This window comes from Anomaloglossus baeobatrachus, chromosome 4 (assembly GCF_048569485.1).
Source record: "Anomaloglossus baeobatrachus isolate aAnoBae1 chromosome 4, aAnoBae1.hap1, whole genome shotgun sequence".
In the NCBI taxonomy this organism is placed as follows: Eukaryota; Metazoa; Chordata; class Amphibia; order Anura; family Aromobatidae; genus Anomaloglossus; species Anomaloglossus baeobatrachus.
This window is the reverse complement of record NC_134356.1, coordinates 644,928,075-644,949,887: the sequence shown is the minus strand read 5'-3', so window position 1 is coordinate 644,949,887 and position 21,813 is coordinate 644,928,075. Positions and strand designations below refer to the sequence as shown.

Sequence of the window (21,813 nt, the reverse complement as noted above, 5' to 3'; positions counted from 1 at the left end):
GTATGCAAATGACAGAAAATTAGCTCCTCCCAGTGGTGGAAAATAACTCTTGCTTCCCTCAACAGTCTAATGGTCGTTTACACCTGGATCAGAAAGAGAGAGAGTTGGCCTGCAGGTAATCCTTGAAAAGTACCTCTTCCGGGAATCTTCCGACTGTCTTCTCCTAGGGACCCTTGCAGCGGCGGAAGAAAGGAAGTGGGCATTTGGAACTCTCCATAACATAAACGAGCTCTTCCTGGAAAGCGGGGATTTCTTGGTGACCTGAACTCCTTTAACTTTGCGCAGTGGCAGTATTGTAGCCCATGAGGTTTAACCGAGGCGTGATTATTGCTAATTGAAAACTTTTCCCAATACCCCGCCATGATGACTTGAAATACAGTCAGCATTGGCAATTTTTGTTGGTCTCTCAGGAGGCTTAATTCATGGTATGCAAATGACAGAAAATTAGTTCCTCCCAGTGGTGGAAAATAACTCTTGCTTCCCTCAACAGTCTAATGGTCGTTTACACCTGGATCAGAAAGAGAGAGAGTTGGCCTGCAGGTAAGCCTTGAAAAGTACCTCTTCTGGGAATCTGCCGACTGTCTTCTCCTAGGGACCGTTGCAGCGGCGGAAGAAAGGAAGTGGGCATTTGGAACTCTGCATAACATAAACGAGCTCTTCCTGGAAAGCGGGGATTTCTTGGTGACCTGAACTCCTTTAACTTTGCGCAGTGGCAGTATCGTAGCCCGTGAGGTTTAACCGAGGCGTGATTATTGCTAATTGAAAACTTTTCCCAATACCCCGCCATGATGACTTGAAATACAGTCAGCATTGGCAATTTTTGTTGGTCTCTCAGGAGGCTTAATTCATGGTATGCAAATGACAGAAAATTAGCTCCTCCCAGTGGTGGAAAATAACTCTTGCTTCCCTCAACAGTCTAATGGTCGTTTACACCTGGATCAGAAAGAGAGAGAGTTGGCCTGCAGGTAAGCCTTGAAAAGTACCTCTTCTGGGAATCTTTCGACTGTCTTCTCCTAGGGACCCTTGCAGCGGCGGAAAAAAGGAAGTGGGCATTTGGAACTCTCCATAACATAAACGAGCTCTTCCTGGAAAGCGGGGATTTCTTGGTGACCTGAACTCCTTTAACTTTGCGCAGTGGCAGTATCGTAGCCCATGAGGTTTAACCGAGGCGTGATTATTGCTAATTGAAAACTTTTCCCAATACCCCGCCATGATGACTTGAAATACAGTCAGCATTGGCAATTTTTGTTGGTCTCTCAGGAGGCTTAATTCATGGTATGCAAATGACAGAAAATTAGCTCCTCCCAGTGGTGGAAAATAACTCTTGCTTCCCTCAACAGTCTAATGGTCGTTTACACCTGGATCAGAAAGAGAGAGAGTTGGCCTGCAGGTAATCCTTGAAAAATACCTCTTCCGGGAATCTTCCGACTGTCTTCTCCTAGGGACCCTTGCAGCGGCGGAAGAAAGGAAGTGGGCATTTGGAACTCTCCATAACATAAACGAGCTCTTCCTGGAAAGCGGGGATTTCTTGGTGACCTGAACTCCTTTAACTTTGCGCAGTGGCAGTATCGTAGCCCATGAGGTTTAACTGAGGCGTGATTATTGCTAATTGAAAACGTTTCCAAATACCCCGCCAAGATGACTTGAAATACAGTCAGCATTGGCAATTTTTGTTGGTCTCTCAGGAGGCTTAATTCATGGTATGCAAATGACAGAAAATTAGCTCCTCCCAGTGGTGGAAAATAACTCTTGCTTCCCTCAACAGTCTAATGGTCGTTTACACCTGGATCAGAAAGAGAGAGAGTTGGCCTGCAGGTAATCTTTGAAAAGTACCTCTTCCGGGAATCTTCCGACTGTCTTCTCCTAGGGACCCTTGCAGCGGCGGAAGAAAGGAAGTGGGCATTTGGAACTCTCCATAACATAAACGAGCTCTTCCTGGAAAGCGGGGATTTCTTGGTGACCTGAACTCCTTTAACTTTGCGCAGTGGCAGTATCGTAGCCCATGAGGTTTAACCGAGGCGTGATTATTGCTAATTGAAAACTTTTCCCAATACCCCGCCATGATGACTTGAAATACAGTCAGCATTGGCAATTTTTGTTGGTCTCTCAGGAGGCTTAATTCATGGTATGCAAATGACAGAAAATTAGCTCCTCCCAGTGGTGGAAAATAACTCTTGCTTCCCTCAACAGTCTAATGGTCGTTTACACCTGGATCAGAAAGAGAGAGAGTTGGCCTGCAGGTAAGCCTTGAAAAGTACCTCTTCTGGGAATCTTTCGACTGTCTTCTCCTAGGGACCCTTGCAGCGGCGGAAGAAAGGAAGTGGGCATTTGGAACTCTCCATAACATAAACGAGCTCTTCCTGGAAAGCGGGGATTTCTTGGTGACCTGAACTCCTTTAACTTTGCGCAGTGGCAGTATCGTAGCCCATGAGGTTTAACCGAGGCGTGATTATTGCTAATTGAAAACTTTTCCCAATACCCCGCCATGATGACTTGAAATACAGTCAGCATTGGCAATTTTTGTTGGTCTCTCAGGAGGCTTAATTCATGGTATGCAAATGACAGAAAATTAGCTCCTCCCAGTGGTGGAAAATAACTCTTGCTTCCCTCAACAGTCTAATGGTCGTTTACACCTGGATCAGAAAGAGAGAGAGTTGGCCTGCAGGTAATCCTTGAAAAGTACCTCTTCCGGGAATCTTCCGACTGTCTTCTCCTTGGGACCCTTGCAGCGGCGGAAGAAAGGAAGTGGGCATTTGGAACTCTCCATAACATAAACGAGCTCTTCCTGGAAAGCGGGGATTTCTTGGTGACCTGAACTCCTTTAACTTTGCGCAGTGGCAGTATCGTAGCCCATGAGGTTTAACCGAGGCGTGATTATTGCTAATTGAAAACTTTTCCCAATACCCCGCCATGATGACTTGAAATACAGTTAGCATTGGCAATTTTTGTTGGTCTCTCAGGAGGCTTAATTCATGGTATGCAAATGACAGAAAATTAGCTCCTCCCAGTGGTGGAAAATAACTCTTGCTTCCCTCAACAGTCTAATGGTCGTTTACACCTGGATCAGAAAGAGAGAGAGTTGGCCTGCAGGTAATCCTTGAAAAGTACCTCTTCCGGGAATCTTCCGACTGTCTTCTCCTAGGGACCCTTGCAGCGGCGGAAGAAAGGAAGTGGGCATTTGGAACTCTCCATAACATAAACGAGCTCTACCTGGAAAGCGGGGATTTCTTGGTGACCTGAACTCCTTTAACTTTGCGCAGTGGCAGTATCGTAGCCCATGACGTTTAACCGAGGCGTGATTATTGTTAATTGAAAACTTTTCCCAATACCCCGCCATGATGACTTGAAATACAGTCAGCATTGGCAATTTTTGTTGGTCTCTCAGGAGGCTTAATTCATGGTATGCAAATGACAGAAAATTAGCTCCTCCCAGTAGTGGAAAATAACTCTTGCTTCCCTCAACAGTCTAATGGTTGTTTACACCTGGATCAGAAAGAGAGAGAGTTGGCCTGCAGGTAATCCTTGAAAAGTACCTCTTCCGGGAATCTTCCGACTGTCTTCTCCTAGGGACCCTTGCAGCGGCGGAAGAAAGGAAGTGGGCATTTGGAACTCTCCATAACATAAACGAGCTCTTCCTGGAAAGCGGGGATTTCTTGGTGACCTGAACTTCTTTAACTTTGCGCAGTGGCAGTATCGTAGCCCATGAGGTTTAACTGAGGCGTGATTATTGCTAATTGAAAACTTTTCCCAATACCCCGCCATGATGACTTGAAATACAGTCAGCATTGGCAATTTTTGTTGGTCTCTCAGGAGGCTTAATTCATGGTATGCAAATGACAGAAAATTAGCTCCTCCCAGTGGTGGAAAATAACTCTTGCTTCCCTCAACAGTCTAATGGTCGTTTACACCTGGATCAGAAAGAGAGAGAGTTGGCCTGCAGGTAATCCTTGAAAAGTACCTCTTCCGGGAATCTTTCGACTGTCTTCTTCTAGGGACCCTTGCAGCGGCGGAAGAAAGGAAGTGGGCATTTGGAACTCTCCATAACATAAACGAGCTCTTCCTGGAAAGCGGGGATTTCTTGGTGACCTGAACTCCTTTAACTTTGCGCAGTGGCAGTATCGTAGCCCATGAGGTTTAACCGAGGCGTGATTATTGCTAATTGAAAACTTTTCCCAATACCCCGCCATGATGACTTGAAATACAGTCAGCATTGGCAATTTTTGTTGGTCTCTCAGGAGGCTTTATTCATGGTATGCAAATGACAGAAAATTAGCTCCTCCCAGTGGTGGAAAATAACTCTTGCTTCCCTCAACAGTCTAATGGTCGTTTACACCTGGATCAGAAAGAGAGAGAGTTGGCCTGCAGGTAATCCTTGAAAAGTACCTCTTCCGGGAATCTTCCGACTGTCTTCTCCTAGAGACCCTTGCAGCGGCGGAAGAAAGGAAGTGGGCATTTGGAACTCTCCATAACATAAACGAGCTCTTCCTGGAAAGCGGGGATTTCTTGGTGACCTGAACTCCTTTAACTTTGCGCAGTGGCAGTATCGTAGCCCATGAGGTTTAACTGAGGCGTGATTATTGCTAATTGAAAACTTTTACCAATACCCCGCCATGATGACTTGAAATACAGTCAGCATTGGCAATTTTTGTTGCTCTCTCAGGAGGATTAATTCATGGTATGCAAATGACAGAAAATTAGCTCCTCCCAGTGGTGGAAAATAACTCTTGCTTCCCTCAACAGTCTAATGGTCGTTTACACCTGGATAAGAAAGAGAGAGAGTTGGCCTGCAGGTAATCCTTGAAAAGTACCTCTTCCGGGAATCTTTCGACTGTCTTCTCCTAGGGACCCTTGCAGCGGCGGAAGAAAGGAAGTGGGCATTTGGAACTCTCCATAACATAAACGAGCTCTTCCTGGAAAGCGGGGATTTCTTGGTGACCTGAACTCCTTTAACTTTGCGCAGTGGCAGTATCGTAGCCCATGAGGTTTAAGCGAGGCGTGATTATTGCTAATTGAAAACTTTTCCCAATACCCCGCCATGATGACTTGAAATACAGTCAGCATTGGCAATTTTTGTTGGTCTCTCAGGAGGCTTAATTCATGGTATGCAAATGACAGAAAATTAGCTCCTCCCAGTGGTGGAAAATAACTCTTGCTTCCCTCAACAGTCTAATGGTTGTTTACACCTGGATCAGAAAGAGAGAGAGTTGGCCTGCAGGTAATCCTTGAAAAGTACCTCTTACGGGAATCTTCCGACTGTCTTCTCCTAGGGACCCTTGCAGCGGCGGAAGAAAGGAAGTGGGCATTTGGAACTCTCCATAACATAAACGAGCTCTTCCTGGAAAGCGGGGATTTCTTGGTGACCTGAACTCCTTTAACTTTGCGCAGTGGCAGTATCGTAGCCCATGAGGTTTAACCGAGGCGTTATTATTGCTAATTGAAAACTTTTCCCAATACCCCGCCATGATGACTTGAAATACAGTCAGCATTGGCAATTTTTGTTGGTCTCTCAGGAGGCTTAATTCATGGTATGCAAATGACAGAAAATTAGCTCCTCCCAGTGGTGGAAAATAACTCTTGCTTCCCTCAACAGTCTAATGGTTGTTTACACCTGGATCAGAAAGAGAGAGAGTTGGCCTGCAGGTAAGCCTTGAAAAGTACCTCTTCTGGGAATCTTTCGACTGTCTTCTCCTAGGGACCCTTGCAGCGGCGGAAGAAAGGAAGTGGGCATTTGGAACTCTCCATAACATAAACGAGCTCTTCCTGGAAAGCGGGGATTTCTTGGTGACCTGAACTCCTTTAACTTTGCGCAGTGGCAGTATCGTAGCCCATGAGGTTTAACCGAGGCGTGATTATTGCTAATTGAAAACTTTTCCCAATACCCCGCCATGATGACTTGAAATACAGTCAGCATTGGCAATTTTTGTTGGTCTCTCAGGAGGCTTAATTCATGGTATGCAAATGACAGAAAATTAGCTCCTCCCAGTGGTGGAAAATAACTCTTGCTTCCCTCAACAGTCTAATGGTCGTTTACACCTGGATCAGAAAGAGAGAGAGTTGGCCTGCAGGTAAGCCTTGAAAAGTACCTCTTCTGGGAATCTTTCGACTGTCTTCTCCTAGGGACCCTTGCAGCGGCGGAAGAAAGGAAGTGGGCATTTGGAACTCTCCATAACATAAACGAGCTCTTCCTGGAAAGCGGGGATTTCTTGGTGACCTGAACTCCTTTAACTTTGCGCAGTGGCAGTATCGTAGCCCATGAGGTTTAACCGAGGCGTGATTATTGCTAATTGAAAACTTTTCCCAATACCCCGCCATGATGACTTGAAATACAGTCAGCATTGGCAATTTTTGTTGGTCTCTCAGGAGGCTTAATTCATGGTATGCAAATGACAGAAAATTAGCTCCTCCCAGTGGTGGAAAATAACTCTTGCTTCCCTCAACAGTCTAATGGTCGTTTACACCTGGATCAGAAAGAGAGAGAGTTGGCCTGCAGGTAATCCTTGAAAAGTGCCTCTTCCGGGAATCTTCCGACTGTCTTCTCCTAGGGACCCTTGCAGCGGCGGAAGAAAGGAAGTGGGCATTTGGAACTCTCCATAACATAAACGAGCTCTTCCTGGAAAGCGGGGATTTCTTGGTGACCTGAACTCCTTTAACTTTGCGCAGTGGCAGTATTGTAGCCCATGAGGTTTAACCGAGGCGTGATTATTGCTAATTGAAAACTTTTCCCAATACCCCGCCATGATGACTTGAAATACAGTCAGCATTGGCAATTTTTGTTGGTCTCTCAGGAGGCTTAATTCATGGTATGCAAATGACAGAAAATTAGTTCCTCCCAGTGGTGGAAAATAACTCTTGCTTCCCTCAACAGTCTAATGGTCGTTTACACCTGGATCAGAAAGAGAGACAGTTGGCCTGCAGGTAATCCTTGAAAAGTACCTCTTCCGGGAATCTTCCGACTGTCTTCTCCTAGGGACCCTTGCAGCGGCGGAAGAAAGGAAGTGGGCATTTGGAACTCTCCATAACATAAACGAGCTCTTCCTGGAAAGCGGGGATTTCTTGGTGACCTGAACTCCTTTAACTTTGCGCAGTGGCAGTATCGTAGCCCATGAGGTTTAACCGAGGCGTGATTATTGCTAATTGAAAACTTTTCCCAATACCCCGCCATGATGACTTGAAATACAGTCAGCATTGGCAATTTTCGTTGGTCTCTCAGGAGGCTTAATTCATGGTATGCAAATGACAGAAAATTAGCTCCTCCCAGTGGTGGAAAATAACTCTTGCTTCCCTCAACAGTCTAATGGTCGTTTACACCTGGATCAGAAAGAGAGAGAGTTGGCCTGCAGGTAATCTTTGAAAACTACCTCTTCCGGGAATCTTCCGACTGTCTTCTCCTAGGGACCCTTGCAGCGGCGGAAGAAAGGAAGTGGGCATTTGGAACTCTCCATAACATAAACGAGCTCTTCCTGGAAAGCGGGGATTTCTTGGTGACCTGAACTCCTTTAACTTTGCGCAGTGGCAGTATCGTAGCCCATGAGGTTTAACCGAGGCGTGATTATTGCTAATTGAAAACTTTTCCTGATACCCCGCCATGATGACTTGAAATACAGTTAGCATTGGCAATTTTTGTTGGTTTCTCAGGAGGCTTAATTCATGGGATGCAAATGACAGAAAATTAGCTCCTCCCAGTGGTGGAAAATAACTCTTGCTTCCCTCAACAGTCTAATGGTCGTTTACACCTGGATCAGAAAGAGAGAGAGTTGGCCTGCAGGTAGTCCTTGAAAAGTACCTCTTCCGGGAATCTTCCGACTGTCTTCTCCTAGGGACCCTTGCAGCGGCGGAAGAAAGGAAGTGGGCATTTGGAACTCTCCATAACATAAACGAGCTCTTCCTGGAAAGCGGGGATTTCTTGGTGACCTGAGCTCCTTTAACTTTGCGCAGTGGCAGTATTGTAGCCCATGAGGTTTAACCGAGGCGTGATTATTGCTAATTGAAAACTTTTCCCAATACCCCGCCATGATGACTTCGAAATACAGTCAGCATTGGCAATTTTTGTTGGTCTCTCAGGAGGCATAATTCATGGTATGCAAATGACAGAAAATTAGCTCCTCCCAGTGGTGGAAAATAACTCTTGCTTCCCTCAACAGTCTAATGGTCGTTTACACCTGGATCAGAAAGAGAGAAAGTTGGCCTGCAGGTAATCCTTGAAAAGTACCTCTTCCGGGAATCTTCCGACTGTCTTCTCCTAGGGACCCTTGCAGCGGTGGAAGAAAGGAAGTGGGCATTTGGAACTCTCCATAACATAAACGAGCTCTTCCTGGAAAGCGGGGATTTCTTGGTGACCTGAACTCCTTTAACTTTGCGCAGTGGCAGTATTGTAGCCCATGAGGTTTAACCGAGGCGTGATTATTGCTAATTGAAAACTTTTCCCAATACCCCGCCATGATGACTTGAAATACAGTCAGCATTGGCAATTTTTGTTGGTCTCTCAGGAGGCTTAATTCATGGTATGCAAATGACAGAAAATTAGCTCCTCCCAGTGGTGGAAAATAACTCTTGCTTCCCTCAACAGTCTAATGGTCGTTTACACCTGGATCAGAAAGAGAGAGAGTTGGCCTGCAGGTAATCCTTGAAAAGTACCTCTTCCGGGAATCTTCCGACTGTCTTCTCCTAGGGACCCTTGCAGCGGCGGAAGAAAGGAAGTGGGCATTTGGAACTCTCCATAACATAAACGAGCTCTTCCTGGAAAGCGGTGATTTTTTGGTGACCTGAACTCCTTTAACTTTGCGCAGTGGCAGTATCGTAGCCCATGAGGTTTAACCGAGGCGTGATTATTGCTAATTGAAAACTTTTCCCGATACCCCGCCATGATGACTTGAAATACAGTCAGCATTGGCAATTTTTGTTGGTCTCTCAGGAGGCTTAATTCATGGTATGCAAATGACAGAAAATTAGCTCCTCCCAGTGGAGGAAAATAACTTTTGCTTCCCTCAACAGTCTAATGGTCGTTTACACCTGGATCAGAAAGAGAGAGTTGGCCTGCAGGTAATCCTTGAAAAGTACCTCTTCCGGGAATCTTCCGACTGTCTTCTCCTAGGGACCCTTGCAGCGGCGGAAGAAAGGAAGTGGGCATTTGGAACTCTCCATAACATAAACGAGCTCTTCCTGGAAAGCGGGGATTTCTTGGTGACTTGAACTCCTTTAACTTTGCGCAGTGGCAGTATCGTAGCCTATGAGGTTTAACCGAGGCGTGATTATTGCTAATTGAAAACTTTTCCCAATACCCCGCCATGATGACTTGAAATACAGTCAGCATTGGCAATTTTTGTTGGTCTCTCAGGAGGTTTAATTCATCGTATGCAAATGACAGAAAATTAGCTCCTCCCAGTGGTGGAAAATACCTCTTGCTTCCCTCAACAGTCTAATGGTCATTTACACCTGGATCAGAAAGAGAGAGAGTTGGCCTGCAGGTAATCCTTGAAAAGTACCTCTTCCGGGAATCTTCCGACTGTCTTCTCCTAGGGACCCTTGCAGCGGCGGAAGAAAGGAAGTGGGCATTTGGAACTCTCCATAACATAAACGAGCTCTTCCTGGAAAGCGGGGATTTCTTGGTGACCTGAACTCCTTTAACTTTGCGCAGTGGCAGTATTGTAGCCCATGAGGTTTAACCGAGGCGTGATTATTGCTAATTGAAAACTTTTCCCAATACCCCGCCATGATGACTTGAAATACAGTCAGCATTGGCAATTTTTGTTGGTCTCTCAGGAGGCTTAATTCATGGTATGCAAATGACAGAAAATTGGCTCCTCCCAGTGGTGGAAAATAACTCTTGCTTCCCTCAACAGTCTAATGGTCGTTTACACCTGGATCAGAAAGAGAGAGAGTTGGGCTGCAAGTAATCCTTGAAAAGTACCTCTTCCGGGAATCTTCCGACTGTCTTCTTCTAGGGACCCTTGCAGCGGCGGAAGAAAGGAAGTGGGCATTTGGAACTCTCCATAACATAAACCAGCTCTTCCTGGAAAGCGGGGATTTCTTGGTGACCTGAACTCCTTTAACTTTGCCCTGTGGCAGTATCGTAGCCCATGAGGTTTAACCGAGGCGTGATTATTGCTAATTGAAAACTTTTCCCAATACCCCGCCATGATGACTTGAAATACAGTCAGCGTTGGCAATTTTTGTTGGTCTCTCAGGAGGCTTAATTCATGGTATGCAAATGACAGAAAATTAGCTCCTCCCAGTGGTGGAAAATATCTCTTGTTTCCCTCAACAGTCTAATGGTTGTTTACACCTGGATCAGAAAGAGAGAGAGTTGGCCTGCAGGTAATCCTTGAAAAGTACCTCTTCCGGGAATCTTCCGACTGTCTTCTCCTAGGGACCATTGCAGCAGCGGAAGAAAGGAAGTGGGCATTTGGAACTCTCCATAACATAAACGAGCTCTTCCTGGAAAGCGGGGATTTCTTGGTGACCTGAACTCCTTTAACTTTGCGCAGTGGCAGTGTCGTAGCCCATGAGGTTTAACCGAGGCGTGATTATTGCTAATTGAAAACTTTTCCCAATATCCCGCCATGATGACTTGAAATACAGTCAGCATTGGCAATTATTGTTGGTTTCTCAGGAGGCTTAATTCATGGGATGCAAATGACAGAAAATTAGCTCCTCCCAGTGGTGGAAAATAACTCTTGCTTCCCTCAACAGTCTAATGGTCGTTTACACCTGGATCAGAAAGAGAGAGAGTTGGCCTGCAGGTAATCCTTGAAAAGTACCTCTTCCGGGAATCTTCCGACTTTCTTCTCCTAGGGACCCTTGCAGCGGCGGAAGAAAGGAAGTGGGCATTTGGAACTCTCCATAACATAAACGAGCTCTTCCTGGAAAGCGGGGATTTCTTGGTGACCTGAACTCCTTTAACTTTGCGCAGTGGCAGTATTGTAGCCCATGAGGTTTAACCGAGGCGTGATTATTGCTAATTGAAAACTTTTCCCAATACCCCGCCATGATGACTTCGAAATACAGTCAGCATTGGGAATTTTTGTTGGTCTCTCAGGAGTCTTAATTCATGGTATGCAAATGACAGAAAATTAGCTCCTCCCAGTGGTGGAAAATAAGTCTTGTTTCCCTCAACAGTCTAATGGTCGTTTACACCTGGATCAGAAAGAGAGAGAGTTGGCCTGCAGGTAATCCTTGAAAAGTACCTCTTCCGGGAATCTTCCGACTGTCTTCTCCTAGGGACCCTTGCAGCGGTGGAAGAAAGGAAGTGGGCATTTGGAACTCTCCATAACATAAACGAGCTCTTCCTGGAAAGCGGGGATTTCTTGGTGACCTGAACTCCTTTAACTTTGCGCAGTGGCAGTATCGTAGCCCATGAGGTTTAACCGAGGCGTGATTATTGCTAATTGAAAACTTTTCCCAATACCCCGCCATGATGACTTGAAATACAGTCAGCATTGGCAATTTTTGTTGGTCTCTCAGGAGGCTTAATTCATGGTATGCAAATGACAGAAAATTAGCTCCTCCCAGTGGTGGAAAATAACTCTTGCTTCCCTCAACAGTCTAATGGTCGTTTACACCTGGATCAGAAAGAGAGAGAGTTGGCCTGCAGGTAATCCTTGAAAAGTACCTCTTCCGGGAATCTTCCGACTGTCTTCTCCTAGGGACCCTTGCAGCGGCGGAAGAAAGGAAGTGGGCATTTGGAACTCTCCATAACATAAACGAGCTCTTCCTGGAAAGCGGGGATTTCTTGGTGACCTGAACTCCTTTAACTTTGCGCAGTGGCAGTATCGTAGCCCATGAGGTTTAACCGAGGCGTGATTATTGCTAATTGAAAACTTTTCCCGATACCCCGCCATGATGACTTGAAATACAGTCAGCATTGGCAATTTTTGTTGGTCTCTCAGGAGGCTTAATTCATGGTATGCAAATGACAGAAAATTAGCTCCTCCCAGTGGAGGAAAATAACTTTTGCTTCCCTCAACAGTCTAATGGTCGTTTACACCTGGATCAGAAAGAGAGAGTTGGCCTGCAGGTAATCCTTGAAAAGTACCTCTTCCGGGAATCTTCCGACTGTCTTCTCCTAGGGACCCTTGCAGCGGCGGAAGAAAGGAAGTGGGCATTTGGAACTCTCCATAACATAAACGAGCTCTTCCTGGAAAGCGGGGATTTCTTGGTGACTTGAACTCCTTTAACTTTGCGCAGTGGCAGTATCGTAGCCTATGAGGTTTAACCGAGGCGTGATTATTGCTAATTGAAAACTTTTCCCAATACCCCGCCATGATGACTTGAAATACAGTCAGCATTGGCAATTTTTGTTGGTCTCTCAGGAGGTTTAATTCATCGTATGCAAATGACAGAAAATTAGCTCCTCCCAGTGGTGGAAAATACCTCTTGCTTCCCTCAACAGTCTAATGGTCATTTACACCTGGATCAGAAAGAGAGAGAGTTGGCCTGCAGGTAATCCTTGAAAAGTACCTCTTCCGGGAATCTTCCGACTGTCTTCTCCTAGGGACCCTTGCAGCGGCGGAAGAAAGGAAGTGGGCATTTGGAACTCTCCATAACATAAACGAGCTCTTCCTGGAAAGCGGGGATTTCTTGGTGACCTGAACTCCTTTAACTTTGCGCAGTGGCAGTATCGTAGCCCATGAGGTTTAACCGAGGCGTGATTATTGCTAATTGAAAACTTTTCCCAATACCCCGCCATGATGACTTGAAATACAGTCAGCATTGGCAATTTTTGTTGGTCTCTCAGGAGGCTTAATTCATGGTATGCAAATGACAGAAAATTGGCTCCTCCCAGTGGTGGAAAATAACTCTTGCTTCCCTCAACAGTCTAATGGTCGTTTACACCTGGATCAGAAAGAGAGAGAGTTGGGCTGCAAGTAATCCTTGAAAAGTACCTCTTCCGGGAATCTTCCGACTGTCTTCTTCTAGGGACCCTTGCAGCGGCGGAAGAAAGGAAGTGGGCATTTGGAACTCTCCATAACATAAACCAGCTCTTCCTGGAAAGCGGGGATTTCTTGGTGACCTGAACTCCTTTAACTTTGCCCTGTGGCAGTATCGTAGCCCATGAGGTTTAACCGAGGCGTGATTATTGCTAATTGAAAACTTTTCCCAATACCCCGCCATGATGACTTGAAATACAGTCAGCGTTGGCAATTTTTGTTGGTCTCTCAGGAGGCTTAATTCATGGTATGCAAATGACAGAAAATTAGCTCCTCCCAGTGGTGGAAAATATCTCTTGTTTCCCTCAACAGTCTAATGGTTGTTTACACCTGGATCAGAAAGAGAGAGAGTTGGCCTGCAGGTAATCCTTGAAAAGTACCTCTTCCGGGAATCTTCCGACTGTCTTCTCCTAGGGACCATTGCAGCAGCGGAAGAAAGGAAGTGGGCATTTGGAACTCTCCATAACATAAACGAGCTCTTCCTGGAAAGCGGGGATTTCTTGGTGACCTGAACTCCTTTAACTTTGCGCAGTGGCAGTGTCGTAGCCCATGAGGTTTAACCGAGGCGTGATTATTGCTAATTGAAAACTTTTCCCAATATCCCGCCATGATGACTTGAAATACAGTCAGCATTGGCAATTTTTGTTGGTTTCTCAGGAGGCTTAATTCATGGGATGCAAATGACAGAAAATTAGCTCCTCCCAGTGGTGGAAAATAACTCTTGCTTCCCTCAACAGTCTAATGGTCGTTTACACCTGGATCAGAAAGAGAGAGAGTTGGCCTGCAGGTAATCCTTGAAAAGTACCTCTTCCGGGAATCTTCCGACTTTCTTCTCCTAGGGACCCTTGCAGCGGCGGAAGAAAGGAAGTGGGCATTTGGAACTCTCCATAACATAAACGAGCTCTTCCTGGAAAGCGGGGATTTCTTGGTGACCTGAACTCCTTTAACTTTGCGCAGTGGCAGTATTGTAGCCCATGAGGTTTAACCGAGGCGTGATTATTGCTAATTGAAAACTTTTCCCAATACCCCGCCATGATGACTTCGAAATACAGTCAGCATTGGCAATTTTTGTTGGTCTCTCAGGAGTCTTAATTCATGGTATGCAAATGACAGAAAATTAGCTCCTCCCAGTGGTGGAAAATAAGTCTTGTTTCCCTCAACAGTCTAATGGTCGTTTACACCTGGATCAGAAAGAGAGAGAGTTGGCCTGCAGGTAATCCTTGAAAAGTACCTCTTCCGGGAATCTTCCGACTGTCTTCTCCTAGGGACCCTTGCAGCGGTGGAAGAAAGGAAGTGGGCATTTGGAACTCTCCATAACATAAACGAGCTCTTCCTGGAAAGCGGGGATTTCTTGGTGACCTGAACTCCTTTAACTTTGCGCAGTGGCAGTATCGTAGCCCATGAGGTTTAACCGAGGCGTGATTATTGCTAATTGAAAACTTTTCCCAATACCCCGCCATGATGACTTGAAATACAGTCAGCGTTGGCAATTTTTGTTGGTCTCTCAGGAGGCTTAATTCATGGTATGCAAATGACAGAGGTGGAAAATAACTCTTGCTTCCCTCAACAGTCTAATGGTCGTTTACACCTGGATCAGAAAGAGAGAGAGTTGGCCTGCAGGTAATCCTTGAAAAGTACCTCTTCCGGGAATCTTCCGACTGTTTTCTCCTAGGGACCCTTGCAGCGGCGGAAGAAAGGAAGTGGGCATTTGGAACTGTCCATAGCATAAACGAGCTCTTCCTGGAAAGCGGGGATTTCTTGGTGACCTGAACTCCTTTAGCTTTGCGCAGTGGCAGTATCGTAGCCCATGAGGTTTAACCGAGGCGTTATTATTACTAATTGAAAACTTTTCCCAATACCCTGCCATGATGACTTGAAATACAGTCAGCATTGGCAATTTTTGTTGGTCTCTCAGGAGGCTTAATTCATGGTATGCAAATGAGAGAAAATTAGCTTCTCCCAGTGGTGGAATATATATTTTGCTTTTCTCTGACCAAGTAGTTTTTTTGTGGTACCTTCCAGCTGTTTGCTTCTTGGCTTTTTGGCCAATATCAAGTCTTGTTTCCTAACGGGTATGCCTTGGTCTTGGCTGGAAGATGCTCAGAGTACCTGCCTCCTTGGAATAGTGGGATTGCCATATCTTTGGTGTGGCTTCACCCTCCTGCTGCTATTAGGGAGTCAGCTTAGTCCCGAATCAATGAGAGGCGATCATCCTTGTCACTGCTTATTAGAATTGAGTGACGTTCAAGTTTAACGGTTAGCCAATTTTATGTTCGAGTGTTTTTGGGGGGTGTTCGAGTCGTTCGACGAACTCGAACGATTTGCTTAGAGTTCGGCAGTTCAAGTTACGTTTGAGAACGGTTCGATCCCCAAAAAGCGTAGCTAGTTACTAGCTATTTCTCACAAAAAAACTAATACAAGGAGAGCTCAAAACTGGTTCACAGACTAAAAACTGCTTAATTTATAAAATATTAATTTTATTAACAGAAGCAATTAATTAAAAACACACTTCTACATTGTATATAAAATATCCATATAGTGCCATACAACAATTCAAAACATATATCCCCCTTATTATTGAAGTCCTATGTGTTTCCCTTATTTAGTAGCAAGAACAAATGTCAGTAAGGCATAGTACGGAAGTATATCCCTGAACAGTCCAGTAGTCAAGGGTCCTACAGTCAAGATCCCTAAAGGCAGCACTTTACCCTAAGTTAGTTGGTTCTGTATTGAGATATAGTTCTGTATATACTGCTACTTCCTATATTAGTGAGGAGGTTGTCAACCCTCTACCCCTAATCGTCCCGACACGTTTCCCCTTCCAACAGAAGGTTCCTCAGGGGTCATCAAAAAGTAGTATAGAGAAATAATACAAGTACTTTATACATTATCCTCCAATCATATAGTGAATACAGACATAGTTTTTGTAATCTCCCCAAACAAAGTACATCATACAGATAATCTTCAGGTTATACAGTTAGTGTACATATGACTATTATAGTCTCCTCTGGTAATAGCATATCCTTAGACTCCAAAAATTGCCAGGTGATGCAGAGTTTCATAAAATATTAGTGTGAATGTTACATAGCAAAAAAAAATTTTTATACATATATTTTTCAGATTTTGTCACCTCATCTGGGACAAAGCTGTAGGTTCTGGGTGAATGATGGTGTCACCTATTAATGACATGTCAATTCAAAAAGCATTTTTTCTTTCTCTGACAATGCAAATGGATAGTCCCACTAGGATAAAATTGATATGTCCGGTCCAACTAGTTTTAGAACTCTGCATAATATACCAGCCTGTAGTTGGGGCTCCCTGTGGTATTCAGAGCGTTCCCAGTCTCTGCAGAACCCACGTGGGTTCCGGACATATCAATTTTATCCTGGAGGGATCTTAGTCTATCCATTTGCGTTGTCAGAGAACTGTAACATCCACACTAATATTTTATGAAACTCTGCATCACCTGGCAATTTTTGGAGTCTTAGGATACGCTATTAGCAGAGGAGACTATAATAGTCATATGTACACTCACTGTATAACCTGAAGATTATCTGTATGATGTACTTTGTTTGGGGAGATTACAAAAACTATGTCTGTATTCACTATATGATTGGAGGATAATGTATAAAGTACTTGTATTATTTCTCTATACTACTTTTTGATGACCCCTGAGGAACCTTCTGTTGGAAGGGGAAACACGTCGGAGCGATTAGGGGTAGACGGTTGACAACCTCCTCACTAATATAGGAAGTGGCAGTATATACAGAACTATATCTCAATACAGAACCAACTAACTTAGGGTAAAGTGCTGCCTTTAGGGATCTTGACTGTAGGACCCTTGACTACTGGACTGTTCAGGGATATACTTCCGTACTATGCCTTACTGACATTTGTTCTTGCTCCTAAATAGGGGAAACACATAGGACTTCAATAATAAGGGGGATATATGTTTTGAATTGTTGTATAGCACTATGTGGATATTTTCTATACAATGTGGAAGTGTGTTTTTTAATTAATTGCTTCTGTTAATAAAATTAATATTTTACTAGTTACTAGCTGCTTTTCACTGTAATAGTATGAGTCCCTGTGAATCATGATATTATCAAAATTCAGTGTATAGTGTGCGGGGGGGGACGGGGTTTAGATCAGTGCTGCTGCTGAGTGCTGAAAGAATGGCGATCGCCATTTTTTTTTTTCCCTAACTGCGCGTACAGTGGGGCGGGCCAGGCTGTCAGCCAATCACAGACAGACACACACAGCAAAGTGGATTTTTGCCAGACAAGCAAGGGCATGTGTCATAGGCTGTGCATGTCACATGTTCTTGCCTTATAAGATCCCACCATTTTCCATATTGCCACCATTATCTCTCTGCTGCGGGTGTGTGACAGTCACCGCTCCCGCTGCTGCTGCTGCTGTGTGCGCTATAGACATACAGTGCAATCTACACAGTGCTTTAGGGATTAGGGATTACTTGTAATTTCAGCCCTTTTCAGGGCTGCATTACAGCCGTTCATAGCCATTTTTGCTAGGCAGGTCTGTGTTAACGCTGTGCAGGGGTTTATATCACAGCATCTGGCTACATCAGCTAAGGCAATTCCTTGGGGCATTGTTTCATTGGCAGGGATAGAAAGTGAGGCTTCCTTTGCTGACCAGCTAGCTACAGCACCTGTGCATTCTACACACCTGTCAATTTTTGCTACGCAATTTTAATTGCAAACAGTGCTGACACTTTTAGTGGCATACTAAAATTGTCTTGGATACTAACTTAGTGTTCCTTTGCTGACCAGCAAGCTACAGCACCTGTGCATTCTACACACCTGTCCATTTTTGCTAAGCAATTTTAATTGCAAACAGTGCTGACACTTTTAGTGGCATACTAAAATTGTCTGGGATAGTAACTTAATGTTCCTTTGCTGACCTGCTAGCTACAGCACCTGTGCATTCTACACACCTGTCCATTTTTGCTACGCAATTTTAATTGCAAACAGTGCTGTCACTTTTAGTGGCATAATAAAATTGTCTGGGATAGTAAGTTATTGTTCCTTTGCTGACCAGCTAGCTACAGCACCTGTGCATTCTACACACCTGTCCATTTTTCTACGCAATTTTAATTGCAAACAGTGCTGACACTTTTAGTGGCATACTAAAATTGTCTGGGATACTAACTTAGTGTTCCTTTGCTGACCAGCAAGTTACAGCACCTGTGCATTCTACACACCTGTCCATTTTTGCCACGCAATTTTAATTGCAAACAGTGCTGACACTTTTAGTGGCATACTAAAATTGTCTGGGATAGTAAGTTATTGCTCCTTTGCTATGGGGAGATAAGGTATGCACACCAGTGACCATGCAAGGGGAACACATGGAACAGCAGAAACCGCTGTGTGAATACTGACTTGAAAAATCCAATAGCTATATGTAAGGGTGAAAATGTAAAAAATGGAATCTGCATTACTGCCATGAACATACGAATCAAGAGAAATTTAGCTACTGAATTGATCAATGCAATAGAGCCCCAACACCACGCCAAAGCATTTCTCCACGCTGGGGTCCCCAGCCCGTGCGCGTCCCCTCATGCAGTTAAAAAACTTACCGTGCATGGGAAGCCGAGACCCAGGCTATATATGCGCATGATATGGACTGGCAATAGGTGTGGTTGGGGAGGGTTCACAAACGAAAAACAACTAACAAATAAGGAATAACGTTTGGAACACCATTCTAAGTCTGAACTGGGTGCAAAAAACCTAAAAAACATCACTATGGGGAGATAAGGTATGCACACCAGTGACCATGCAAGGGGAACACATGGAACAGCAGAAACCGCTGTGTGAATACTGACTTGAAAAATCCAATAGCTATATGTAAGGGTGAAAATGTAAAAAATGGAATCTGCATTACTGCCATGAACATACGAATCAAGAGAAATTTAGCTACTGAATTGATCAATGCAATAGAGCCCCAACACCACGCCAAAGCATTTCTCCACGCTGGGGTCCCCAGCCCGTGCGCGTCCCCTCATGCAGTTAAAAAACTTACCGTGCATGGGAAGCCGAGACCCAGGCTATATATGCGCATGATATGGACTGGCAATAGGTGTGGTTGGGGAGGGTTCACAAACGAAAAACAACTAACAAATAAGGAATAACGTTTGGAACACCATTCTAAGTCTGAACTGGGTGCAAAAAACCTAAAAAACATCACTATGGGGAGATAAGGTATGCACACCAGTGACCATGCAAGGGGAACACATGGAACAGCAGAAACCGCTGTGTGAATACTGACTTGAAAAATCCAATAGCTATATGTAAGGGTGAAAATGTAAAAAATGGAATCTGCATTACTGCCATGAACATACGAATCAAGAGAAATTTAGCTACTGAATTGATCAATGCAATAGAGCCCCAACACCACGCCAAAGCATTTCTCCACGCTGGGGTCCCCAGCCCGTGCGCGTCCCCTCATGCAGTTAAAAAACTTACCGTGCATGGGAAGCCGAGACCAAGGCTATATATGCGCATGATATGGACTGGCAATAGGTGTGGTTGGGGAGGGTTCACAAACGAAAAACAACTAACAAATAAGGAATAATGTTTGGAACACCATTCTAAGTCTGAACTGGGTGCAAAAAACCTAAAAAACATCACTATGGGGAGATAAGGTATGCACACCAGTGACCATGCAAGGGGAACACATGGAACAGCAGAAACCGCTGTGTGAATACTGACTTGAAAAATATTTAGGTTTTTTGCACCCAGTTCAGACTTAGAATGGTGTTCCAAACGTTATTCCTTATTTGTTAGTTGTTTTTCGTTTGTGAACCCTCCCCAACCACACCTATTGCCAGTCCATATCATGCGCATATATAGCCTGGGTCTCGGCTTCCCATGCACGGTAAGTTTTTTAACTGCATGAGGGGACGCGCACGGGCTAGGGACCCCAGCGTGGAGAAATGCTTTGGCGTGGTGTTGGGGCTCTATTGCATTGATCAATTCAGTAGCTAAATTTCTCTTGATTCGTATGTTCATGGCAGTAATGCAGATTCCATTTTTTACATTTTCACCCTTACATATAGCTATTGGATTTTTCAAGTCAGTATTCACACAGCGGTTTCTGCTGTTCCATGTGTTCCCCTTGCATGGTCACTGGTGTGCATACCTTATCTCCCCATAGTGATGTTTTTTAGGTTTTTTGCACCCAGTTCAGACTTAGAATGGTGTTCCAAACGTTATTCCTTATTTGTTAGTTGTTTTTCGTTTGTGAACCCTCCCCAACCACACCTATTGCCAGTCCATATCATGCGCATATATAGCCTGGGTCTCGGCTTCCCATGCACGGTAAGTTTTTTAACTGCATGAGGGGACGCGCACGGGCTGGGGACCCCAGCGTGGAGAAATGCTTTGGCGTGGTGTTGGGGCTCTATTGCATTGATCAATTCAGAAGCTAAATTTCTCTTGATTCGTATGTTCATGGCAGTAATGCAGATTCCATTTTTTACATTTTCACCCTTACATATAGCTATTGGATTTTTCAAGTCAGTATTCACACAGCGGTTTCTGCTGTTCCATGTGTTCCCCTTGCATGGTCACTGGTGTGCATACCTTATCTCCCCATAGTGATGTTTTTTAGGTTTTTTGCACCCAGTTCAGACTTAGAATGGTGTTCCAAACGTTATTCCTTATTTGTTAGTTGTTTTTCGTTTGTGAACCCTCCCCAACCACACCTATTGCCAGTCCATATCATGCGCATATATAGCCTGGGTCTCGGCTTCCCATGCACGGTAAGTTTTTTAACTGCATGAGGGGACGCTCACGGGCTGGGGACCCCAGCATGAAGAAATGCTTTGGCGTGGTGTTGGGGCTCTATTGCATTGATCAATTCAGTAGCTACATTTCTCTTGATTCGTATGTTCATGGCAGTAATGCAGATTCCATTTTTTACATTTTCACCCTTACATATAGCTATTGGATTTTTCAAGTCAGTATTCACACAGCGGTTTCTGCTGTTCCATGTGTTCCCCTTGCATGGTCACTGGTGTGCATACCTTATCTCCCCATAGTGATGTTTTTTAGGTTTTTTGCACCCAGTTCAGACTTAGAATGGTGTTCCAAACGTTATTCCTTATTTGTTAGTTGTTTTTCGTTTGGGAACCCTCCCCAACCACACCTATTTCCAGTCCATATCATGCGCATATATAGCCTGGGTCTCGGCTTCCCATGCACGGTAAGTTTTTTAACTGCATGAGGGGACGCGCACGGGCTGGGGACCCCAGCGTGGAGAAATGCTTTGGCGTGGTGTTGGGGCTCTATTGCATTGATCAATTCAGTAGCTAAATTTCTCTTGATTCGTATGTTCATGGCAGTAATGCAGATTCCATTTTTTACATTTTCACCCTTACATATAGCTATTGGATTTTTCAAGTCAGTATTCACACAGCGGTTTCTGCTGTTCCATGTGTTCCCCTTGCATGGTCACTGGTGTGCATATCTTATCTCCCCATAGTGATGTTTTTTAGTTTTTTTGCACCCAGTTCAGACTTAGAATGGTGTTCCAAACGTTATTCCTTATTTTTTAGTTGTTTTTCGTTTGTGAACCATCCCCAACCACACCTATTGCCAGTCCATATCATGCGCATATACAGCCTGGGTCTCGGCTTGCCATGCACGGTAAGTTTTTTAACTGCATGAGGGGACGCGCACGGGCTGGGGACCCCAGCGTGGAGAAATGCTTTGGCGTGGTGTTGGGGCTCTATTGCATTGATCAATTCAGTAGCTAAATTTCTCTTGATTCGTATGTTCATGGCAGTAATGCAGATTCCATTTTTTACGTTTTCACCCTTACATATAGCTATTGGATTTTTCAAGTCAGTATTCACACAGCGGTTTCT

At 44.6% G+C, this 21,813-nt stretch overlaps 35 non-coding genes across 35 annotated transcripts; all 35 read left to right on the top strand.

Annotated features, from left to right (window-relative positions):
• The first annotated feature begins 273 nt into the window (after nt 1-273).
• LOC142304446 (U4 spliceosomal RNA) lies at nt 274-414 on the top strand. The gene has a single exon (XR_012753107.1). It is a non-coding gene; the product is annotated as a U4 spliceosomal RNA (small nuclear RNA).
• A 284-nt stretch (nt 415-698) lies between these two features.
• Nucleotides 699-839, top strand: LOC142304864 (U4 spliceosomal RNA). The gene has a single exon (XR_012753508.1). It is a non-coding gene; the product is annotated as a U4 spliceosomal RNA (small nuclear RNA).
• Nucleotides 840-1,123: 284 nt separating this feature from the next.
• Nucleotides 1,124-1,264, top strand: LOC142304901 (U4 spliceosomal RNA). The gene has a single exon (XR_012753543.1). It is a non-coding gene; the product is annotated as a U4 spliceosomal RNA (small nuclear RNA).
• Nucleotides 1,265-1,548: 284 nt separating this feature from the next.
• On the top strand, nt 1,549-1,689 carry LOC142304792 (U4 spliceosomal RNA). The gene has a single exon (XR_012753440.1). It is a non-coding gene; the product is annotated as a U4 spliceosomal RNA (small nuclear RNA).
• A 284-nt stretch (nt 1,690-1,973) lies between these two features.
• LOC142304900 (U4 spliceosomal RNA) lies at nt 1,974-2,114 on the top strand. The gene has a single exon (XR_012753542.1). It is a non-coding gene; the product is annotated as a U4 spliceosomal RNA (small nuclear RNA).
• A 284-nt stretch (nt 2,115-2,398) lies between these two features.
• Nucleotides 2,399-2,539, top strand: LOC142304899 (U4 spliceosomal RNA). The gene has a single exon (XR_012753541.1). It is a non-coding gene; the product is annotated as a U4 spliceosomal RNA (small nuclear RNA).
• A 284-nt stretch (nt 2,540-2,823) lies between these two features.
• On the top strand, nt 2,824-2,964 carry LOC142305292 (U4 spliceosomal RNA). Its single transcript, XR_012753915.1, has one exon. It is a non-coding gene; the product is annotated as a U4 spliceosomal RNA (small nuclear RNA).
• A 284-nt stretch (nt 2,965-3,248) lies between these two features.
• On the top strand, nt 3,249-3,389 carry LOC142304783 (U4 spliceosomal RNA). Its single transcript, XR_012753431.1, has one exon. It is a non-coding gene; the product is annotated as a U4 spliceosomal RNA (small nuclear RNA).
• A 284-nt stretch (nt 3,390-3,673) lies between these two features.
• On the top strand, nt 3,674-3,814 carry LOC142304503 (U4 spliceosomal RNA). The gene has a single exon (XR_012753162.1). It is a non-coding gene; the product is annotated as a U4 spliceosomal RNA (small nuclear RNA).
• A 284-nt stretch (nt 3,815-4,098) lies between these two features.
• Nucleotides 4,099-4,239, top strand: LOC142304898 (U4 spliceosomal RNA). Its single transcript, XR_012753540.1, has one exon. It is a non-coding gene; the product is annotated as a U4 spliceosomal RNA (small nuclear RNA).
• A 284-nt stretch (nt 4,240-4,523) lies between these two features.
• Nucleotides 4,524-4,664, top strand: LOC142304571 (U4 spliceosomal RNA). The gene has a single exon (XR_012753227.1). It is a non-coding gene; the product is annotated as a U4 spliceosomal RNA (small nuclear RNA).
• A 284-nt stretch (nt 4,665-4,948) lies between these two features.
• On the top strand, nt 4,949-5,089 carry LOC142304751 (U4 spliceosomal RNA). The gene has a single exon (XR_012753401.1). It is a non-coding gene; the product is annotated as a U4 spliceosomal RNA (small nuclear RNA).
• Nucleotides 5,090-5,373: 284 nt separating this feature from the next.
• Nucleotides 5,374-5,514, top strand: LOC142304669 (U4 spliceosomal RNA). Its single transcript, XR_012753323.1, has one exon. It is a non-coding gene; the product is annotated as a U4 spliceosomal RNA (small nuclear RNA).
• Nucleotides 5,515-5,798: 284 nt separating this feature from the next.
• LOC142304897 (U4 spliceosomal RNA) lies at nt 5,799-5,939 on the top strand. Its single transcript, XR_012753539.1, has one exon. It is a non-coding gene; the product is annotated as a U4 spliceosomal RNA (small nuclear RNA).
• A 284-nt stretch (nt 5,940-6,223) lies between these two features.
• Nucleotides 6,224-6,364, top strand: LOC142304896 (U4 spliceosomal RNA). Its single transcript, XR_012753538.1, has one exon. It is a non-coding gene; the product is annotated as a U4 spliceosomal RNA (small nuclear RNA).
• A 284-nt stretch (nt 6,365-6,648) lies between these two features.
• Nucleotides 6,649-6,789, top strand: LOC142304445 (U4 spliceosomal RNA). The gene has a single exon (XR_012753106.1). It is a non-coding gene; the product is annotated as a U4 spliceosomal RNA (small nuclear RNA).
• Nucleotides 6,790-7,073: 284 nt separating this feature from the next.
• On the top strand, nt 7,074-7,214 carry LOC142304557 (U4 spliceosomal RNA). Its single transcript, XR_012753214.1, has one exon. It is a non-coding gene; the product is annotated as a U4 spliceosomal RNA (small nuclear RNA).
• Nucleotides 7,215-7,498: 284 nt separating this feature from the next.
• On the top strand, nt 7,499-7,639 carry LOC142304661 (U4 spliceosomal RNA). Its single transcript, XR_012753316.1, has one exon. It is a non-coding gene; the product is annotated as a U4 spliceosomal RNA (small nuclear RNA).
• Nucleotides 7,640-7,923: 284 nt separating this feature from the next.
• On the top strand, nt 7,924-8,065 carry LOC142304525 (U4 spliceosomal RNA). Its single transcript, XR_012753183.1, has one exon. It is a non-coding gene; the product is annotated as a U4 spliceosomal RNA (small nuclear RNA).
• A 284-nt stretch (nt 8,066-8,349) lies between these two features.
• On the top strand, nt 8,350-8,490 carry LOC142304444 (U4 spliceosomal RNA). Its single transcript, XR_012753105.1, has one exon. It is a non-coding gene; the product is annotated as a U4 spliceosomal RNA (small nuclear RNA).
• Nucleotides 8,491-8,774: 284 nt separating this feature from the next.
• Nucleotides 8,775-8,915, top strand: LOC142305267 (U4 spliceosomal RNA). Its single transcript, XR_012753891.1, has one exon. It is a non-coding gene; the product is annotated as a U4 spliceosomal RNA (small nuclear RNA).
• A 282-nt stretch (nt 8,916-9,197) lies between these two features.
• On the top strand, nt 9,198-9,338 carry LOC142304634 (U4 spliceosomal RNA). The gene has a single exon (XR_012753289.1). It is a non-coding gene; the product is annotated as a U4 spliceosomal RNA (small nuclear RNA).
• A 284-nt stretch (nt 9,339-9,622) lies between these two features.
• Nucleotides 9,623-9,763, top strand: LOC142304443 (U4 spliceosomal RNA). Its single transcript, XR_012753104.1, has one exon. It is a non-coding gene; the product is annotated as a U4 spliceosomal RNA (small nuclear RNA).
• Nucleotides 9,764-10,047: 284 nt separating this feature from the next.
• Nucleotides 10,048-10,188, top strand: LOC142304742 (U4 spliceosomal RNA). Its single transcript, XR_012753392.1, has one exon. It is a non-coding gene; the product is annotated as a U4 spliceosomal RNA (small nuclear RNA).
• A 284-nt stretch (nt 10,189-10,472) lies between these two features.
• LOC142304763 (U4 spliceosomal RNA) lies at nt 10,473-10,613 on the top strand. The gene has a single exon (XR_012753412.1). It is a non-coding gene; the product is annotated as a U4 spliceosomal RNA (small nuclear RNA).
• A 284-nt stretch (nt 10,614-10,897) lies between these two features.
• Nucleotides 10,898-11,039, top strand: LOC142304779 (U4 spliceosomal RNA). The gene has a single exon (XR_012753427.1). It is a non-coding gene; the product is annotated as a U4 spliceosomal RNA (small nuclear RNA).
• Nucleotides 11,040-11,323: 284 nt separating this feature from the next.
• On the top strand, nt 11,324-11,464 carry LOC142304895 (U4 spliceosomal RNA). The gene has a single exon (XR_012753537.1). It is a non-coding gene; the product is annotated as a U4 spliceosomal RNA (small nuclear RNA).
• A 284-nt stretch (nt 11,465-11,748) lies between these two features.
• Nucleotides 11,749-11,889, top strand: LOC142305266 (U4 spliceosomal RNA). Its single transcript, XR_012753890.1, has one exon. It is a non-coding gene; the product is annotated as a U4 spliceosomal RNA (small nuclear RNA).
• Nucleotides 11,890-12,171: 282 nt separating this feature from the next.
• On the top strand, nt 12,172-12,312 carry LOC142304623 (U4 spliceosomal RNA). The gene has a single exon (XR_012753278.1). It is a non-coding gene; the product is annotated as a U4 spliceosomal RNA (small nuclear RNA).
• A 284-nt stretch (nt 12,313-12,596) lies between these two features.
• LOC142304894 (U4 spliceosomal RNA) lies at nt 12,597-12,737 on the top strand. Its single transcript, XR_012753536.1, has one exon. It is a non-coding gene; the product is annotated as a U4 spliceosomal RNA (small nuclear RNA).
• Nucleotides 12,738-13,021: 284 nt separating this feature from the next.
• On the top strand, nt 13,022-13,162 carry LOC142304741 (U4 spliceosomal RNA). Its single transcript, XR_012753391.1, has one exon. It is a non-coding gene; the product is annotated as a U4 spliceosomal RNA (small nuclear RNA).
• Nucleotides 13,163-13,446: 284 nt separating this feature from the next.
• Nucleotides 13,447-13,587, top strand: LOC142304664 (U4 spliceosomal RNA). The gene has a single exon (XR_012753319.1). It is a non-coding gene; the product is annotated as a U4 spliceosomal RNA (small nuclear RNA).
• Nucleotides 13,588-13,871: 284 nt separating this feature from the next.
• Nucleotides 13,872-14,013, top strand: LOC142304610 (U4 spliceosomal RNA). Its single transcript, XR_012753265.1, has one exon. It is a non-coding gene; the product is annotated as a U4 spliceosomal RNA (small nuclear RNA).
• A 284-nt stretch (nt 14,014-14,297) lies between these two features.
• Nucleotides 14,298-14,438, top strand: LOC142305313 (U4 spliceosomal RNA). The gene has a single exon (XR_012753936.1). It is a non-coding gene; the product is annotated as a U4 spliceosomal RNA (small nuclear RNA).
• Nucleotides 14,439-14,704: 266 nt separating this feature from the next.
• On the top strand, nt 14,705-14,845 carry LOC142304806 (U4 spliceosomal RNA). The gene has a single exon (XR_012753453.1). It is a non-coding gene; the product is annotated as a U4 spliceosomal RNA (small nuclear RNA).
• Nucleotides 14,846-21,813: the final 6,968 nt, after the last annotated feature.